The sequence below is a fragment of the Miniopterus natalensis genome, chromosome 13, assembly GCF_054644295.1.
Source record: "Miniopterus natalensis isolate mMinNat1 chromosome 13, mMinNat1.hap1, whole genome shotgun sequence".
NCBI lineage: Eukaryota > Metazoa > Chordata > Mammalia > Chiroptera > Miniopteridae > Miniopterus > Miniopterus natalensis.
In genome coordinates, this window is record NC_142093.1 from 26,311,132 (window position 1) to 26,327,808 (window position 16,677).

Genomic DNA, 16,677 nt, shown 5'->3' on the forward strand with positions numbered 1-16,677 from the left:
CAAATAGCACCCTGGACAAATCCACTGGCAGGTCTCCCAATATCATGCATCTGTCATCATGCCACCTTAATAAATGTGTCACTATTTTGACATAAGAATAAAGAGAGATTCATATCCTTCCTCTACAAAATGCATATCATGGGTATCACATTTCCAAAAAATGTAGGTCGTACAGACATGAGGATACATTAGCTATCTATGTTTAGATAACTAAATTCTTTGAAGAGAGCACTCAAAATTTCACAGCAGCCAACACTGTCAGGTTCTAAACTCATTTATCCATGTATAAAAATACATTTATGTAACAGAAAAAGTAAGAAAACCTAAGTCTGATTAGTGCTATGATATTAACCAGGTCAACACAGCAGCTAATTCCTCCAAACCCAAGGCCATTTGAGATAAGAGTTAGTGTGGCTGATGAGCTTCCTGATATGATTGGTTAATGGATCCTTTATTTTTCAGAGTGATTAAGAGTGTGTGCTCTGGTATTCGACTCCCTACATTCAAATTCCAGCTCCAGCATTACCCAACTGAAGGATCTCTAAGCCTTCCTTTTCTCCCTTGCAGGGAAATAATACCTTATAGGATGGTTATAATGGTTAAAGAAGAAAATGCATGTAAGTGAGAAAATCCACATAAAGGCAATCAATCCAATGCCAGGTACACGGTAGGATTATCAACTCCCTCCAACTGCATAGCAACACACATCACCATCTCTCTACTAAGCAGACACAGAGACATTAGTTCTAAATGAATCCATTACCAGGAAACATTTAGAAATTAAGGACACGCATATAATTGGTATTTTATACTTGATTTGTGCCAACTAAATAAGTCACATATTTCCAATGCTAGTCCTAGTGTTTCCATTTACCTTTATCTTGAGGAAGGATTATAATAGAGAATATCATATCCCTTATTCTTGAACAAACACATATAATGGTTTAACAAGCATCTACTGACAACAAAAGAAGAGAAAATGAACTTAAGCAATAACAAAAAGGAATTAGATTAAATCTTAAGCATACTTCCTTTAAAAAAGAAAGAGCTATTATTAAGCCTTGGGAAAGTTGATTTAGAATTGCCTTTCTTTCGGATCTTTAGAAGCGGAGAAAATGCTTTCCACGGATGATTTCCAACTTTTATAACCTCTCACTATAATGTTCAAGCTACCCCAAATTATTTTGCAGTTTCATTTGTGATATATATATTTTTTTCTTTATCTTTTATTTTATTTTTTAATTTATCTTTATTGTTGAAAGTATTACAGATGTCCCCTTTTCCCCATTGACCCCTCCCACCTGCCCACCCCTGATTTATATTTGAATATTTGGGAGTTCTTTTGACATAGATATTGGTCAGGAATGAGCATTTCCTGACCCAAGTGATGAGGGCGGGAATGCTGATTGATGACAACACATTTTCTGTGCAGTAACCCACAGCACTGGCATCGGGTGTTTCTGGCGTGAGCAAGTGGGAATAGGGCGGGGATATTGTCGCAGGAGTCCCCCACCGGCCACCTGAGAGCGGAAGGAAGCGGGGCTGGGGAAAATCTAGGCGGAGGTTTCGGGGAGAGATCCGCAATGCCGTGAGCGAACTGGGCGGCCCAGTGGTCGGGAGGTTCAGGGACACCGAGAAGAAAAACAGGGATTCCCTGGATCACATTACTTAGTGTTAGCCAGGCACCGTCCCTCCGCCCTGCCCCTCAAAAAAGAGCCCTGATCCTGTCCCGGTTCTCCGCTTTGTGGAGGCAGGGGCCCTGCACACTACAGCCAGCACCAAGATCAGTGCCCCGGCACAGAGCAGGCACCCAAAAGGTATTTGGTGAAAGTCGAATGAAATTCTTCCCTTATTTTTTAAAAATCTTGTTCCCAGATTACAGACTACTATTCATAACAATAGTTACACATATCGTTAAAATACAAGATGCGGTGCTATGACCAGCGTTGTGGCCTAGCCGGCACTTTCAGTCTGTCTCCAGGGAAATGGAGACCCTCGGTGCACATTCAGTTATAAGTGGAAAGCTGGCTTATGCATTAGAAACTGCGCCTTCAGACTCATTCTGTGGGATGCAAAAGGGCTTTTAGAGTGAAAGGCACCTGAGTGAAAATTCTCCAGAGGTTGAATCATTTTGCTAGAACTATCTTGAGGAGAAGTACAACGTATTTTCCCCGCCTTCTCATTTTATATTCTTTCAAAGGCAACTCTAGAAGACGGAAGAGCTGTTTGGGATGCAGGCAGACAGCTCTCAGCTCTACACGATTACTTCATGCGACCCAGATTTCATAATCGCCCTACTTTTCTAAAGTTAGGCGTATATAAAAATCACCTGAACATATTTCAATTATAGTAACAAGGAGTAGCCAGGAAGCACTCCAAACCTTCTAAAAATTCTCCTGTAAGCTCTTTTTGGTTTCTTCCTGTTATAATGTTTTTCAGTCATTTACGATTAGTCACATATCTTTTTTCTTATTTATATCAAAAGTTGCAATTTATTTAATAGCTTCAACTTTCAACAAATCTCTAGACTATACTCTAGCATCTGAACGATTAGTGATAATATTGCTGTACACTAATTTGGATCTGTTAGGGAATCCAGATAATTTTTGGAGTGATTCAAAACGTTAAATTTCACTTCCCTGCTTCATGAGCTTATATTATATGTCCCAAAGCGACAGAGTATAAAAGAGGCTTTCGGTTTTCCTGTCATTTATTTGCTATGTGCTGTTTTAGGGGGACAGGGGTTGCTTTGGTTTAGCTGCCATGTAATTTCCACACCCTGCTATGGTGACCTTTTCCCTTTCCTCCAACATCTGTTAGAATTTTGAAAATGTCCCTCACACTTAAATGTGGAAGAATCGGAGGAATACGTTTGTCTCTTAGGCTTGAAATGCGAAAGAGACAGTCACTGAGTATTTTATTTGAACTTGATAATAACCCTTAAAAGTTAGGGGATATAAACAGTTTAAAGGGCAGAAGTTTGGTTTTTCCTGTATATAGACTTAGTTTAATCACAAAGCAGTTACCTAAGTCAAGTTGCCTAACCTCACTATGGCTCAGTTTCTTCATTTCTAAAACTGGCATCTAAAATGAAAAGGCATGTCACACCCCTTAATCCTTGAGCTTTCCCCCATCCATCTACGTGACATGGGCACAGGTAAAAGATGCCCTCTGGTTCTGTTTTTCTGGCACTTTTTCCAGTTGAGGTTTTGATGTCAGGATATTGTTTGTCTCTATTCTGAGATACATCACAACGCTAATCCGTTAGTGAAGAGAATGTTCACTACACCTTTAGCTACACAGCCTCAAGGGTTATGTCTGTCTAAAGTTTGTGCAGATGGCATTGAAGAACTGGGAGCTGACAGATCAGGCTCTTCCCACAGGAGGCCAAAGCCTGTGAAATAAGTAGATCAGTAGGAAAACACTTGCCACTCAGATAGCTTTTTGTTGTTGTTATAAATATGTTTCCATTTAGAAATTTTAAGGAGGGCCTCGACTTAATTTAACTCAGTAACATGCATCGGTCAAGGCTTTTCATCTCGTCACTATGAGAGTATGCAGAGTGGTGAAATGAGCCCTGTTATAAGGTCAGAGATCTATGTAGAGATCTAGACTCCGTTATGGTCCTCCTTGAGAGACGACGAACGACTCGTGGATCTGAGTCTTGGTTTTCCCTTCCCTTCTTAGAAACAATAACAAGCGAGATCTGGTTCTCAAGTCAGATCTCAGAGAGAATTCCAGCTCACCCGCTTGCAACCCTGTAACCTTGTGCAAGTCCTGCAACCTATCTGTAAGAAGGTGTAATAATACCCACCACATTATGGTTATTGTAAACTATAAATTATATTTCAATGAAAGTGCTCAGGATAGGGCCTGGCACACAGTTAGTGCTCAAGCAAATAGCAGCCGCTTGTATTCATGTTTTGGTATTTTTATGAATAACATGTTATTATTCTTACAGTGAATTAACGTAGTTGCACCATATAAATGTTGTAACAAGGGTAACAGCTAACATGGCACTTGGTAGATGATTGGTCAGTGTTTTAATGTAATTAATAGAGCAGCAGAGTCAAAGGGTTCAAAGCAGATTGGGGATTCTTTGCCCATCCTGATATTTATATTGTAGTTTGAAGTACAGAGCAGGCTTTCTCTGTAGATAAGGTTTCTTAGCCAGAAAATATGGTTAGGAAGTCGCAATCCTGGGCATTTTACTTTCACTTATGAGAGGGTTTCCATGGCATGTAACAGCAAAACCTGCCACTACAACCAGAAACAGCTCAGACTGATGGAGTGTTTACTCTCTGCCAAAAGAATTACATGCATTATGTGTTGACGTCTCACAAGCATCCTAGCAAATCCACGACGTCACCCTATAATATCAATAAATAAGTGGGGCCACGGAGCTCATTGGAAGTCTTGTATCATGACCACGTCTAACACTGTTTGAATATCTAATGATGTTAACTTCAAACTCTGTCTTAGCATCTCAGCAAAAAATTTCACTTAGTTGTTTTATAGCCCTTGCTAAGCAGGAGATTCAAAATCAAACAGCTACTTACCACCATGCAAAAGGATGACCTTGCTCTAAGTTACATGGATTATTCCAAAAACCAGTCCTCTTCCTTCCATTTAGCCTCATTAAAATATCTCTAAATGAATCAATAGTCATAGAATTTTTCATGTTCCTCTTAATTAAAACGTCTCTTTAAGTTCAATTTAAGCAGAGGGGTGTATTTCTCCATTTGCAGGACTAACAGTGTAGTTTTTCAACAGGTATCTCATTTATGATATATACGTTCTAAAATTCCATGAGGTTTAAGGATTATCTAAGGGGACTGTTGTTTTAGTTTTACTTTCTGTTTGTGGTAAATACACTTAATTATTTTACTCTCTTAAGAAAAAGGGAGAAGGTTTGAAATGTCCACATTCCACTCTTCTTTCCTCCTCTCTGTGACCTGTTCACGCATCATCTATGGCTAGCAATGTGCTTGTTTCAAAATGCAACCGAGAGTCAGCCATGAGTGAATAGCACACGGGTCACCCCAACAAGTGGAAAGTACACAGCATTTGTTTTGTCACGACCGAAACAAGGAAGAGGTCAACAAAGGAAATAGAAGGCATTACAGCTTTCATCCCCAGCGTTAACTGATGCCTTATTTTGAAATTCATTTTCAGTCCCCACACTTTCCATTTCACCAGATACGTACTTCTTAGGTAAGGTGCTGGAGAAAACAGCATTTGGATCACCCCCCTGTGCATGTGCCCAGTGCAGCAGGAGAACATGCTTCACTGAGAACAAACCAGCTTAAGTGTTCTTAAGTATCTGCTATTGGCATGTATACGGGTAATTGTAAACTTTATGTGGACACACACAAACACACATGGTTTATATGTTACCCAATGTACATATGTTTATACGTAGTATGTCAAACCTGCTATCATTATACCCAGAAAACATATTCCCACACATTAAATCAGAGAGTTCTTGGTTAAGACACACAGGTCGCCTTACTCATTTGGAATAAAAAATATCTAGGCTTAAAAACAAATTTTAGCACTTATAGGCTTGGAATACTACAAAGGAAGGGCTATAGCAAAAAAAAAAAGAAAAAAGAGAGAGAGAGATTATTTTATAATTTAAAAAGTAGAAAATTAAACAGATTTTCCTCAATGTTCCTGCCACCATGAAAAGATAAATATAAAGCAGAGGAGAGGCAAGCAGGTCATTCTTTTTTAATCATTGCACTCAATATCGTCCTATCTTCCACCCAAGATCAAGTTTCTTATGCAAGTTCATTTTATTGCACTGAGAGGCTAGCACAGAACCTGCCTATAGTAAAAGGGTAAAAAAAAGAAAAAAAATGTTTGTTGAATTTAACTGACCAAAGGACTAATAGGATTTTAGCTTTTCTGAGAAGTCACACCATAGATGTTATCATCTGTACTTTGGATCTGCTCACCTGAGGCCGATGGGGCTTATATTCGGGTGGGATGGAGGAGTGGCAGCTAGGAAGGGAAGTGCGGGAAATGCAGAGGCCTAGTATAAACTATCCCAGTGCCTCTTCAAAAACAGCTCTTAGCACTGTGGAAATGCTACTGTAAGGAAAGCTATATAAGGCATTTTGAAAGATAACGGGGTTTATTTAGGGGGCTTGGGGGAAGTAATGGTTTTTTCCCCCCATAATTTAATCCTATTTAGAGAGTATATGCAGATAAGTTTTTTACCTAAATTAAAACTTTCCCCAAACCAAAAAAATAATAACAACAACTATGGAATGTAAAAACAGACTACAATACATATTTTCTCAATTAAAAAAAATGTAACTCATTTAATTTGAAGACAAAAATTAGTCGAAATTTGGAGAGGAAAAAATAATAATATTTTGCCTAAGCAATGCAGAGAAATAAATCTTTTTGCTTAGCTCCAATTAAATATGATCAAATGCATCCTATTCGTGAAAAGAAGTCAAAGCAAAAGCAAAACCTCCTTGCTTCTGTCCTTTCTTCATCCCGCCACCAGGGCAACGCTGGACACCATCTGCACAGACTGCTGTCCCTGGGTTGACAGTCCACTGAATGAAACTCTCAGTGGCATATGTGTATGAAAAAAAACTCAAGTTCCATTAAATAGGAATGTCTATTTTTCTCACATTAAAGATTCAGTAATTCAGTAATGCTTTGGGAGAAAATACCGGAAAAAAAAGCAAAACAAAAAAAACCACCCACACACAACACTGTCAGTGTGATTTGAGATGTCAGTTTTTTAAAAAGCTGAACATTAGATCAATCGTCTTACTTTCAGATGAGGAAACTGAGGCTCAGATCAGCTAAGGGACTGTCCCAGTTGGCATCAAGCCCTGATCATGAACAAGTGTTGACTGCAGTGTCCAGTGCTCTTTGGACTTTGTTAAAATAAATGAACAATGAACCATCTCTACCGTAGGTGCAGGGCTGCGAGAACAATTACAAATGAGCGCCCTTCTTTTCTGCAACATGGCAGAAAGGGAGGCATAACTAATTTAAAGGCAATTCTAATTTTAAAACTGTGTTAGCTTCACAATAAGCTAATGCGCAAATATAAAAATAAAAGTCCTGAGGGTAAAAAACCTTGAAGTTATTTCCCCCACTAATGACATTTACAAAGACACTGAAAAAGTTAACTAGAAACAATAAACTTGCAATGTTGACTGTTATTTTGCAACTAAGTGAGGAAGATATTTTCAGCATCAGTCTTTCATGATCTTGCAGAATGTAACACCCCATAAATTAAAGTTTAAAGCTTCTATTCCGAGCAGGCAGATGCTGCCAGTAAGGGCAAAACACATGCCTGCTTTATCCAAAAACGTTGTAAGTGTCTGCCAGGCTCAACGAGAAAAAGTAGCCACAATTATTATTTTTTTTAAGGGAACATATTTTCCCATGAACGAAGAATGATATCTTTAAGCTGATAACAAAATACTGGCACCAGATGTTATATCTAGATCATCTAACTCTTATACTTTTGTATCTCCGATTTCATTAACTCAGTGAAGCTCCCTCCATCATGTAATTTTACATTTTCCTAAGGAGGTGGTCATTAGCATATAAAATGCCATTTAGTTTATGTATGTTCATAAGTATGCATGGATATATATATCATATTCGAGAGAGAAACATCCATAGGTTGCCTCCAAACAGGCCTCGAGTCTGCTACCTCGGTATGTGCCCTGACCGGGAACTGAACCTGCAGCTCTGTGGTGTATGGAGTGACACGCCAACCAGCGGCGCCACCTGGCCAGGGCTGTCTTTTCTAATAGGGGGGAATCCAAATTGGGTCTCTGTGCCCAAACAGTTACTTATTAGAGCCAGCACAATTTCTGAATAACTCCTATTTTTTCTACTGGCTTATAAGGTATATTCTATATTAAATACTTACATGCACAGGTTCTGTTCGTGTACATTCCATTGTTTAATTGATTTTTCATTTTTTCTTGATCTAGTTCCACTTAATTTAATTATCATAGCTTGATATTATGTTCTATGTTAGACCCCTCCTTCCAAGCCATTTACATTAGTTATTCTAATAATGTGTATACATTGTATCATACAGCGGTTTTTGTTTTCTGCACGGACAAAATGAATGTATATGACAGAGCTATCAAACTGCTCTAATTTAGTTTTCCAAGATGTAGCAAGCCAAAGCTGGTGGCACATTATTCATTCAAACTCACTTACAAAAACTTTTATATAGCAAAAGAGATCTCTTGTGTAAAATTACACTCCTGTTATTATTTGTGAAGTTATAATTCATAAGTGATTACAATAATTTTTATTTTAGCACATCAGTGAATCTGGCCTCATGCCAGAAAATTATATTATTTATTAGTTGGAGGATAGACGTACAACTATAGAGAAAAATAAAGTCAGGGGAAAAAAGTGAACTAGCACACTAATTATTTTTCAATAATCACAAGGCCCTGGAAGAGCTTCTTGCAGTAAAATACCAGGAGTGGGTGCCCAGTCAATGGAAGAGATTTAGACCCCGGGAAATGACTCAGCGCAGGAGAACGCACAGCGCCCCCTGGCGGCACTTCAGAGTAGCTTCTTCAGAGGCAAGGCCGCTTTCCCCAACACACAGCTGGTATTGGAGAACCGAGAAGTGCTGGACCAAACAGACTCCCAATGCCTGTCTCCAGAGCCAAGAACAGGCTTTATAATTTTTTTGATTTTCTTTCCATGGGGCTCTTTTTATGGTAGCTAAGTTCCCTTCAGCAATAAAAACTGTAGGACTATGAGGCCTCCTTGACCTGAGATTTCAAGAGCTGGTTACCTAATCTGTGATCACTGTCCTCAAGTGGTATGACGCCTCTTTCTTGCCCTAGCTGCTGGCCTTGCCTTTTCAACCACACCTCCACCTAGAGCCCTCAAAGGAAAAGGGAAAGCTGACATACGCAGCCAATGCTGTTGCTTCTAGCAATCGCAATGAAAAGATTTTACAACGTGAACTTGTTCCTGAGAAGTTGTGTACAAAAATCTGTTCTGTAATTTTAATATTATTTTTTGAAGGCAATGCATTGCATGACCTATATCTATCTATCTATCTATCTATCTATCTATCTATCTATCTATCTATCTATCTATCATCTATCTATCTATATGAATATGGTTATTAATATGGATATAGATTCAAACAGCCCTAGGTTTGAATTCCTGTTGGGCTATTTAACTAGTTACACTGCCTTGGGCAAAGTGCCTTAGTTTCTCTTAAGTAGCTTCCCTTTTTGTCAAAACAGGTTATTACTACTTATTTTGTAGTATTATTTAAGCACATACAGTACTAAGTTCTTGGTCTTGAGCATTGAGTAAAGAGTAGCCATTGTTACTATTATGGTCTCAAGTGTGTAAGATCTTAAATGTTTAAGTGAAGAAGTGATTACTTCTCTAAAAAGCCAAGGAGCGTTCTGTGAAGTAATCACCCTCAACTCTTAATGTTTACATAAATACTTTCTAAATTTCATAACTCTACTTGTCTTCTCCCATGAACTCTACATTTTGAAAGATTCCATCTACTAAACAAATAGTATTTATTAAGGGACACTTAGTTTGATCCTTTCACATTTATTAAAGGCATCTAAATGAGAAAATAAGAGAGCCTGTGTAATCACACCAACTCGACAGACTTATAGCCTGACGCAAATAGTTGTTTTATTTAGCTTGTGCTAATAAGAGTGGGCAAGTATGTAGCCTTTTCTAGGTTTGTTGAAAAAATGAGCATAAATAACTGTTCTCCATTTCTAATTTCTAGGACCCTAAAAAAGTATAAGGACCCCAGATTGGGAACTGTTATTTTTTAATTATGACTGCTAAGCACTGGGGTATTTCTTCTTAATGCATTCTTTAATTATTTCCTTTGGAAGGTCCCGAGTGCTTCAAATGTCAGATGGGTTGTGCCTTTTTGCCAAGGGTTGCTTAGTTAACTGTTTATTTAATGAATGGGATTTCATGTGCTGCTGAATTTCTCATGGTATCCGATAGGAAATTCTTGGCAGCATTTAGATTGGAGAACTGAGAAACATACTGGCTCTACAGAAGCTCAATCAGCTCCCAAGCAGAAGCAGGGCCTTTGCCAAGGAAAATTCACTAAATTAAAAAATACAAAGACCACACTCTCACACAATCCAAGAAAAACTGACTTTGGTGTGCAGGATTAAATGAAAACTGGATCCAGGCATCTCGGGTAGCCCATGGATGGAAGGGGTGGAAATGCTCCACAGTTTCGGGAGAGAAACAGAAATGGGATCTCCTTGCTTTGAAGGAGGACAGTATTTGCTTAAATTTCTGGATTGCTTGGAAAATTCAATTGCCTGGTAAGGTAAAAAAAAATGAAGTCTTTTGTGAATTTCCCATTTTTCTTACTTATGGAGATCAGTCTAAATCACTTTCAGTATGTGATTGAAAGGTATAATATTTATTCCTTTCAGTGGGTGGAGGAGTGGGTGGGGAGAGATTAACCTAAGAACTTATATGCATATATGCATAACCCACGGATACAGATGATAGCGTAGTGAAGGCCTGGGGGGAGGGATGCAGGGGGGAGGGGATCAATGGGGGGAAAAGGGGAACATTTGTAATACTTTCAACAATAAAGATACATTTTTAAAAAAAGAATTAATGAATAACTATTATTTTTAAATAGCAGCCTACAGTTACTGAGCCTCCTAGACTAAATGTATTCAGGTGGCTATATTTATTAAATGATTTGACCAGGTACCTAGACCTTGCCTAAGCACTGGTTACCAGATAGATTTTCTATGAGAACTGAGAACAAGAAAACTCACTGCAATATTATCTGGGCTCTGAAAACTCCCCAATCCACTCAAAGATATACAGGGCGTCCCCCCAAAAATGTATACACACTTTGGATAATTATAAAGGCAATGTTTATTAAAATACATTTCATTTTCAAAATGTAATAGAAATTAGCTGTTAATGTATGTATACATTTTTATACATTTTTGGGGGGAACACCATACATGTATATGTGTATGAATATATATATGTTTTAAAAAAATTAAACACCAGTTTGAGAAAATGATAAGAATGTATATTCAGTAATTCGAGATGAATTGCACCAGTACTTGTCAATCCTGTAGGAATATTCGGCCCTGTGTGGAATAGGGCCTGTTGCAGATATCACTGTCTTCAGCTCCTTCTTTCAAGTCATCACACTCTGCCAGCCCATGTCCCAAACCCTTTCCCTTTCTGTAAGAACAATTTCCTGAGTCAGCCTTGCTCTCTTTTTTCTCCTAAAAGAAGCTTCTTTCTCTACCGCTTTACTGAAAGCTCCCTGCTGGGGCAACCACAGGCCTGGCAGGCACCCGGGTTCCTGTCGGTGCAATTTTCTTGCTTTAGTCAGAAATTAAGAGAGCTGTGCTCATCCCCATATAGATGCTGATCCCAGGTGAGGCTGGCCGCCTCTGAGGTGGCTAAGTAGACACGTAGTCTCTTCAGACCAAATCGCTTGGCTGTCTTCTACCCCAGCTCAGTACTAAACCACCCCTCGGCCTCGCCCCCAGCAGAGTTCACTGTGACTGGCCATTTATAACCACTAGCTCCTAACCGCCTTGGATTAGCTGATATGTTGTTTGACATAATATTAACGTGAATCAAAAGAGCACCAATAACCAATCGTTAAGCACATTCTAGGTGGGTGGGGGTGGGCTGGATGCAGGGTGGAGGGAATCAATGGGGGAAAAAGGGGACATGTGTAATACTTTCAACAATAAAGATAAATTAAAAAAAATAATCTAGTTGACATTAGGAAGCCTCTAAAGGAGATATTAGTTTAAACTACCACAATAGAAAATGTTTCCAATAATGGTGATGCTTAAAAGGATAGAAGCACAACTCTAATTGCTAATTTTTTTTGTTGTTTTTAGAAGGCTAAGTTTGCATAGGGAAGGAAATTCAATCAGTAAATTAGGAATTTGAAGAAAATTGTAAAATTGTATTAAGTCTTCCAGGTCTTGAGAAGGCAAAAAAAAGTGTCTTTTACATTCTCAGATACAATGGAGATAAAATTTGTTAGAAGTTAAGCCCATGTAATTTTATCCTCTGTAATCATAATTGCTAACTGCCACAGGATATGTCTATCAAGAGGGCCATATTTCTTCTCTTGCTGTCTCTTGATTCCCCCCCCACTAATCTGTGGCAGGGCACATTTGAGAAACGTTAGTCCTGCTCAGTTGTGGGTCTGATAAGATTTTTTTAAGTCCGTAGTAAAATTATAAAATGAGCACTTAGTTTTGTTTGTAAAAACCACATTTTTTTTAGAGGAAAAGGAAACATCTAAAAGGATTTGTACACTTTAACATTTCAGTATGGATTGGGAGGTGCCCATGAACCACAGAACTGACCACAGAGCAGCAACTAACTCAGGGGAAGTTCCTGCCACACAGGAAGGAGAAAACCATCCAAAAGTTTGTAGGGAGAGCTCAGAACATGGGGGGAAAAAAAGGGAAAGGAGGCAGAAGTAGTGGCCTCCTCCTTGGCAGAGCTGAACAGGAAGAAGATTAAACTCCAAGATGTGACTGGAGAAATCAGAAAATACTGGTGGGGGTACCACACTCACCTGGGGAACCTGACAGCCTCTCAGAGCAGCTTTAGTCTGGGAAAGATGCTTCATCCATCAAGGCCTGGAGTAGAGGTGGTAACAGCAGAGAGGGATATCCTAGGGAAGCCTCAAAGACTCCAGAAGGCTGCAGAGAAGTTCTTGGGGTCCCCTGGTGGGCCCAGAAACAGTAGGTGGATCAAAGGACCAGAAGAGATCTGAAGCCCAGACAAGGAGCTTTCTGGAATCTTAGACCCAAAGGCAACCACAAAACCCCACCACCTGAAGGGTGCATGCTCACACAGGGCCAAACAACAACTATGTTTCAGTCCACAAAGGCTGGTCAGAGACCAGGCTGGATGAGGGACATCACAGGGAAGCCAGAGATGATCCCACAGGAAGCCTTCAGACCAGAAATCCCTCCCCCAGATCCTGGGGATGGAGAAAAGAGAAATTCCCCCTGAAGCGGAAGAAGAAACTCTGATCAAGAATTTGAAATCTGAGTTGACTGAATATTTACTTGAAATAAATACTTTTTAAACATGAAGAAAATGAATGGTCTAAAATTGGAAAGTTTCTATACCACCCAACCTCAAACCACCATTAATGGGAATGAGAAATTAAGAAAAGGATTAGTTACCAAAAGAAAGAAATGATTTTCAGCATATCTTCTTTAAATTGCATATTTTTATACCCTTCTTACTCCCATCCTACTATGACAAGAAGGCTGTCTATACAACGAAAGCCGTCTGATGCTTAAAATATGTGGTTGACACCAGGCAGGCAATAAATATGCTGCTGGGCCAAATTCTGCTGCCAGAAATTCTTTCTAACGTACTATCAGCAAAAAGTATATAATTATACTATTTTATTAAGTGTAAGGGTCTTTCTTGTCTGGTCTGGCATTTTTGCTTTTGCAAACGTATCTCTTAGTGTGTTCTTTCAAAAAGAATAGACTTATTTAGCCCATCTCTTATGAGGGTGACATCAGTAAGCTCACAGTTAATGATAACAGCTGCCACCGATTAATGTCCAGTGTGTGCCAGTCCACGCGCAGGGCAGGCATTATCATTAATTATTATATCAATTCTCCAAGGTAGGGTTTTTTATGTACTCCCATTTTCAGGTGTGGTAATCAAAGCTCAGATGGCTTAAGTAACTTTCCTAAAGTCACACAGGTAGTAAAAGCTCATTCCATTATATTACACTAAGTCCCAGCAAATAAGTTCTAACAAATGAAGGGCCCCTGACAGCCTCTGGGGAACAGAAGTCCGCGAGAGCTAACTTTCTGTTCTCTATCCAACGTTCATTTTCTCAGTAAATGGAACTTACTGGATATTAGAATAAGCTTCAAAATATTGAGACATTTTGGTTCTAGTTTCAGCTCTGCCATTAATTGTGTGAATCTGGGTTTTCCGTTTTCTCACCCGATCAATGGGAATAAAACCTGTCTTCTTTCCCTTTCAGAATTAAGAGTAGTTCTAGCTTTGCATTGATTGACATAGAATCTAATGATATGCGAAAGTACTTTTATGGTGAATCTAAAATGTAGTTTGATATTCATATCTAAAATTTATGTCAGATAGGAGGGGGGTTGGGAAGAAAATTTCAATTTGTGGACTTTGTGTCAGGGGCTGGGCCAGGGACTGAAGACATCATGATAAGATCTGGTCCCCGGCCTTAAGCACGTAACAAGAGAGAAACAGACAGAAACAAAGAATTGTTACAAATCAAAAGTCAAGCATGTGGATCTCTGCCTCCTGGGCCTCAAAAATGAGCCCTGGATGGGAACTGTCTCACCCACAGCTGTGTTGGTGGTGGCAATTTTTTAAGTAGTTTGTTAGAAATATGAACGTCTTAGAAGGTGTGTTTACATTTAGAGGCTTATAATTAAATATGACAATATCTTAGTCTGTATTACAAGCAAGTAAAGATTAGGAATGAAACACGCTCATTAGAGATGGAACCCCAAAAGGATGTAAAGCTAAGTAGTTTAAAAAATATATGATGAAGAATTTAGGTTTTTCTTCATAACTGAGTGTCTTACCTGCGTAATAGTCACCATTTATTGGGTATGTTCTGTGTACCAGGAATTGCACAAAGAACTCTGTAGGGATATTCTCATTTAATTTTAATTCTGACGGCCCTATGTGGTGACTACTAGCACCATTCCCATTTCACAGATGAAGAAACTGAGCGTGAGAGAACTAAAGTGGCTTAGCCCAACCAAGCCACAGTCACAGAGCTGGCCACTGGGAGACTGGAACCCACACAATGTGGCTCCACAACCCTCACTCCTAATTCCTAACCACTATATACCACACTGTCCCCTGAGCTAGGACAAGGTGTGAAATACACAGGAAGAAATGTGAGTGCACATTGATATAAAAGCTGCTTTTGAAATTGCGGGGGAGAAACAGCAGGTTAATGTTTCCCAACTGCACCACTCTCCAACTCTACACATAAAAGATGGCTGGTCATTAAGTCACAGACCAAGCACAAGGATTAATTTCCCTAATAAACTCTACCAGCATTTCCTGGGGGTAGAAAAATAACATCCCCAGCACTAGTGAACCCAGCAACAAATGGACTTTCACTGACTTACACAGAATATAATATGATCGGCCAGTAGGAAAGATTGTATTCAGGGCACTGCATCTTCAGTGAAGGAATAACTGTCATCAGGGTTTTTATGACAATAAGAAATTGCATAAAAGTTCAGTGATTTCTGTTATAACTTACCCTGAAAATTTTTATATACATATATATAGAGGGGGGGGGAGGCCTCATATTATCATCTAACAAACATATTTCCTTTAGAAATGTTTGTTATTTGTGTTGCTGTGTATGCAAAACCAGCCTCCACCAGTTTTTCCTAGCATGTGTACAAAGCAACGGGTTTTATGCAACTATAATCTACTAATAGAAGATTTGTGTTTACCCTAAAGAATAGTCCACTTTTACTTCTCTCCTTCTAGTATGTCAATAAGCAAACACAAGGCAGAGATTAGAAACCCTCTGTGCGGAAAATGTCCGTAATAGGAAGCGTCCAAAATATCATCTACCCAACAGAAAGAGAATGAACTGATGGACATCCAGACAAGTTCACTCACATTGCCAAGGGACTGTAAGGCAATGTCCCTCAAAACTGTTTGAGAAAGTGGATTTTGTCAAGAAAAGCCATCTGAAGTAAAGTTTGGGTAAGCACCAAAAGCTCCAGTCTTCAAGGACTTTTCAATTTCCTCCAGTAGGCAAGTATGGAAACTGAATGGTTCAGCATATCTCTAATAAAAAATCATCTCCCAGGGCTCCTTTCCTATGCAGGCAAAATCAAATTAACTTCAAACAAAAGAGGTTAGATGCATACATAAAGGAAGTATCTAACTGTAACATCATCGCATTCCCACTCTCTAAGGTCTCCTAATACCTACCCAGGAGAGAAATCCAAATATTAACTTCAGTCCATATTACTCAGCAAAATCTAACGAGAAGCGTGGTTTCCAAAAGGGAATGGCACAGAGAGGACGATCCCACTGCACTGCTGGGATTTCCACCGTCAGGGTTTGATGACACCATCATTCTCTGGACTCTTATTAACATTTGCTGAGGGCCAACAGGATCCCAAACTCCTTTCCCAGCCCACAAATTGTGCAGCACCCTTATTTTGACCACCGGGCAGCCACTGAATCAGAAGCTCCCAGTGCTTCGGCTGGAGGAGCTGAAGTGTTGCTCTGTACCTTCTGGGCCCCAAACTGCTGCACGCCCGCCACGCAGCCTCCCCAAGCAACGACGCGCTGCGCTCACATGCTCTCAGCGCGCACTCGCTGGCGCGGACGAGAAGGGTACATCACCAAAATGCTTTCGCTTACACGACGTGTTGCCATGGGAGGTAGGCCCGCTGGCCAGAGGCACGTTTAAAGACGTAACTTACAGTGTTCTGTATTAAATGCTGTCTGTATCGCATTTGGGGTGGTTTGGAAGATATATTTTGAAGGTCTTTTATGGTGGATCTTTGGGACTCAGTGCTATTCCCCATCAGGAAAAGCATTCTAACTGCACGTCTTTTCTTAACAAGAATGCTCAGTAAC

General features: G+C 39.5%; 1 protein-coding gene across 9 annotated transcripts in view; it reads right to left on the reverse strand.

Annotated features, from left to right (window-relative positions):
- The window catches only part of NRXN1 (neurexin 1), a 916,310-nt gene that overhangs the window by 522,703 nt on the left and 376,930 nt on the right, over nucleotides 1–16,677 (reverse strand). The gene's annotated exons all lie outside the window — the stretch shown is intronic.